The sequence below is a fragment of the Melospiza georgiana genome, chromosome 2, assembly GCF_028018845.1.
Source record: "Melospiza georgiana isolate bMelGeo1 chromosome 2, bMelGeo1.pri, whole genome shotgun sequence".
Classification (NCBI taxonomy): Eukaryota; Metazoa; Chordata; class Aves; order Passeriformes; family Passerellidae; genus Melospiza; species Melospiza georgiana.
The window spans coordinates 5,660,730-5,665,790 of record NC_080431.1 but is presented as its reverse complement, the minus strand read 5'-3'; positions in this window follow the sequence as shown (position 1 = coordinate 5,665,790).

The window sequence follows — 5,061 nt, the reverse complement described above, 5'->3', positions numbered from 1 at the left end:
ACTCTCCTTAATGCCCTTATTCTCCCTTCATTATGCCACTGATGCCCCATGACAGCAACATTAATTTGACATGGATGAGTTATGACCCACAGTGTCTTGCACAACTCTCAGGAAGCCTGAGGCAGGGTTTTTCTGCTTTGGGTATTGGGACCAGAAGGACCATGCAGGAAACCAGTGCAATTGAAGGAGCAATTAAGCTACAGGTTGTTTTGCTGTCAGCATTTAAGCAGCTGTGCCTAATAAATTATTTGATTATACAACATCTTATAGCTTTGACACCGATTGTAACCGTGCATAAAACTAACATTCAGTGGCTTTGTATATTTGCCAGTGTGATTATAACTTTAATTCCTCCTGCTACTCATTAGTGCAATCCAAAGCACTGTTGGGCTTTCCGTACCAATGGTCAGCATGCTCAGAGCACTTCAAAAACATGGACTAAAATACAACAGTCTTGAGAAGCAAGTGGGAAAGGATTGCTATCACTTTTTGCTGCTGAAAAACAAGGCCACTCTCACCCAGAGCAGAAATGAGTAAGAGGGAGAAACTGAGGCACAAATACATTGTATGTATACAAGTATACATAAACCACAAATCAATAGAGGTATCCAAGAAATTAATGAACTAGAATCCTGATTTATTATTTTTTAATAGGTAGAATACCATGCTAATGTATGCAGCTCGTTTCTGGCACTTGCACTACCTTCCTCAGGAGGTCTCAATTATCTCTATATGCAGTGCTTCCTGCTTGGGAGCTGTTATCATGGACTTCAAATTCCCAGTCCCACACTGACCCTGTGCTACTCTGCATCCTCAAAAATAAAAGGGGAATTTGCTCTGTGCAAGGTCTTGCACAAAATTCAATTAAAAAAAAAAAAAACTCACTGCAAAGCAGCCCTCACAACCACTGCAAGTCTGAAGAGTTTCCCCCCCATCATGCCAATCATTTCCTAAAAAATGCTGGCATATGAATCCTCCCCATCTCCTCATGTGGCCACCAAGAGCTGTGGACCCTGTCCTTGTTCTCCAGCTCAATGTCCCAGTCCTCCAGCGAGGATGCAAACATTGTCAAGATGACTCAGAGGACCAGCACACATCACGTACAACAAAGCAGTGAATTAAGCACATCTCCAAAAAATTCAGACAGCAATTCATAAACTATTAAATGGAATATTATAATAACAAATAGATGAATTCAGTCCTCCATGGATAATACATGTACAAAAATGCTAATCTTTGAGGCTAAATTATTCACAGCCAAGGAGTCAATCAGCCCTATTCCCTCACAGACCACTGTTTCCGGGAGCTATTTATAAGTAAGACAAAATTGATGTGCTTGTATCATCTATTTCTCTACAAGGGGAAAGTGCATGATAATCCTCTTTTTATTCCCTTTATTAAGGCAGTCCATGAATGTGAATAGCAAGAAAAACCACAAGAACTATCTGTAATTCATACTGCAGTGACAGCTAAACTGCTAAGTTAGTGAATTTGGCCAACATTACAAATTTCCTTGGTTCTGATCAGGCACTTAATAATGAAATACCTCATTAATTAAGTGATGTAGTCAGCAGAACTCTGAACAAAACAGCCCATGCCAGAAGGCTGTCACTGTCTTTTAAAATACCTGGTATACAGGGACTATTCTTTAAACCAAAATATCTAATTCGCAGGAGCAGCTACACTCAGAAATCACTGCTAAAAAAAAAAATAAAAGGCAAATCACACATATTTCTCTTCCCTGACTTTCTAGCCAGCTGCATTTCCCCAGCCACAAGACCCTACTTGGAGGGGCTCAGATCTCCAGGACAGCAGAGAAAATAATGAAATAATGCAATCCCAATAAAAGGACTTTTCTGCTGATAGAAGGATCCACTTCTTGAGGGCAGATCAGAACAGCTTTAAGGGACTGGGTCATCAGAACTCTCTGTGGTCCATGTTCCTCTAAAATAGGAGCAAGGTCCATAACTGCCACACAAACTCTTTTGGCAATTACAGCCCTATTAAAATCAAGGAGCAAGTGAGCTTAACACTGATATTTTATAAGCAAACAGTTGCCACATTACTCATTTCAAAGGAGAAGAGAGCCACCATAGAAAGAAGCATTCCCAACACCAATTTAAAGGTGAAGGCAGACAGGTTCCCTGAGTCAGGATCCAATGGGATTGCAGGGCTCAGCTTGGGAGAGTTGTGCTGTACCAGCAGAGGAGAGGCTGCTCACACCTCCTCTGTCAGAGACAGCTGAGCCCCCCTGAAGGATACTGACACTTCCATGGGCCCTGGCTACCTCATTTACCCATGAAACAGCCCAATTAACTTCCATAGGGATTATGCATCAAATTCTTGCTGAAATTAATGTGCTCAAATGCCTTGCCTGGCTTTGTAGGGTTGAATCCTCATTTACGTGTGGCTGAGTGCCTCTCCCTATCTCTGGAAATGGCATATGTGGCATTATCCTAGCTGTATAAAGTGATTAAGGCATTCAAGGGTTAAGAAACTATTAAGCATGACGTACAAATACAGTTTAAGCTAATCAAAAATAAATTAAATGCCTTTTTAAACAACAAAAACAACATTAGTTTAAGTTTGTTTTTTTTAAATTCGCTCACACAGACAACAAAGAGAGCATAGATTCAACCAAAATCAAATGAGATTCAAAATTGCTTCCAGTGTTGGTGCTGAAAACAAAGCATGCACAAGGGTCTACTACACTGCTCTCTTGCAAGGCATAAACCAGGTCTGCAATAAACTGCTTGATGCTGTCTTGCTGGTCATAAAGCTACCAAAAAAAAAAAAAAAAAAAGGGGGAAAAAGGATATGCCATTTTTTATGACACTTTAGGGTCCAATGCAATATAAAATATATCTTTCTGGTAGTGTATGCTTTCAGAGCAGCTTCTAGTGACTTTGAGGTTTATATACACTTTTGTCAGAGAGGAACTGAACATATTTTTTGTTGGATTGAGCCATAGGCAGCTCTAGCAGTACCCAAAGGACAGTGTAAATGACAAGCATTCTGAACCCCGGGGAAAATATAAATCACCACCAACAAGACCAAGATAAGAGTTCCTTGAACTGACATTTCCAGTTTTAACAGACAGTTTTCTATTCCCTTAATAGTTAAAAGAAATATTAACTTTCCTAAATACATTAAAATTATCTTCACATGGATTGAAGAATACCATCACAATACCACTCGATAAACGTAACCACAAAAGACCATTTCTTTAGATCATTTCTTTGACCACATTGCCATTTCCATTGCCTCCTTTGGCTGCTCACCACAAAGAGTGCAGGTGTCTTCAAGGCTTTCCCTGGCCTATCCCAAACTCCACACCCTCACAGACCACACTGATTCCTTCAATTCTTGTTAGGCTTTCAGGGCACTGTTATTAATTTTGCTTCTAATAAGTATCTTTTGTCTTCTCCTCACTGATGTTTTTTTTTTTCTAAAGCTTAACTTCTTTTTACCTTGACACCTATGCACTGACAATATGTGAGGCTACATAAATTAACTTCTGCTTTCTTTGCACTTCAGTTTGTTGACATTATCATGCTATTCCCTACTATTTTGGGACAACATATTCTCTGGGGGATGGACTGATGTTTTTTTCCCCACATTATAGAGCATTCCAAACCCAAAGCAGCCACTTTCCTGGATAACAATGTCAAACAAATAATGAACAGTAATAACCTTAAGCTGAATTTCCTAGATTTTTTAAGGCATTATTTTAGCACACCTACCTGTAGTGTCTTTTACTCAAAAAAAAAAAAAAAAAAAAAAAATGCACACATGTTGTCAAATCTGAACCTATATAACCCAAGCCTTGATGTGTTAAACTTTGACGTGTAGTGGACTCCAGCTAAATTAAATGTAGAAACTTGACCACTAGTGCAGCTTTTTTCCTGGGCAAAATACACTGCATTTGATCTAAGAGAAACATAGGGAGTACAAACAAGAAATACATTGCCAAAAAGATCTTCTCTTAGGAACCCAAGATCTTCTCTTAGGATCAACAGATCTGGGTTGCAGGCAAATTATTAGAAAACAAGATGTTGAGGCAATATTCCATCAAAATTACTACTATCAGCCATAAACATATGGGACCTTCTAACTATCCAGGGTAATAAGTCTTGTATATTATTGCTGGGAATTCCTCCAAAGCCCAAATCATTTTTAGTTTGTGAAGCTCCCTAATTTATTTTCCATGGTTGGGAGGAATCTGGTGCTAAACTAAAAATACAGTTTTACCCCCCATTATCTCTGCACATAAAGAGTCACAGAGCTTTGGGCTAGAATTAACATGAGATAGGCTATTATGACTGCAAGAACATTTAGCAGTCCCTGTTGACTTTGCAGTTTGTAATAATAAATATCCTCCCCATAATATCTTACTCCGTTTTTTCTGAACACTATGCCTTAAGGAAGTCTTGAAGCTTGTGATAAAATGCTAACAGTATTTACCTATTTTGTTGCTAGCCTGGATTCCCTTTTCTCCCTGGGAAAAGTCATTTAAAGAAATGATATTTGCAAGCAAAAGCTCTTAAAAGTATAACCTCTGATTTCATGAATGCCCTACAGAAATATGATGTCCTACTGTATTTGATTACTGAAGCAAAACTGACTCTGCTGGTACAAAGTAATGGCACTATTTTATAGTGAAGCACTTGCTCTTCCACAAAGGAAAAAACCTTGTAATCAGCAATGAAGGTTATAAAAGATGCAGTCTGCAAGTCAGAAGTGTCCTATTAGCACCAATCAAGGTGATAATTAAGAGCAGATCTCTGTAAGGGGGGGGGTGGGCTTTTAGGGGGCTTCACAAAGTACTGAACTTCATGCACATAATAAGCAGTTCAAAGTACTCTTACTTTATTAAGAAGATGCTGAAAGTGACTAAAAGTAAGGTGTACTCTTGCATACATAAGTATCTTATTTTGTTAGACTAACCCTGTGGAACAGAAAAAATTTGCCTACCCTCACATACATTGAGGATGAAGGAATTTGGCAGTTTTCTTTTTGTTGTTGAGGATTTTTTAAGAATGGGAGTATTTTGGGTTGTGT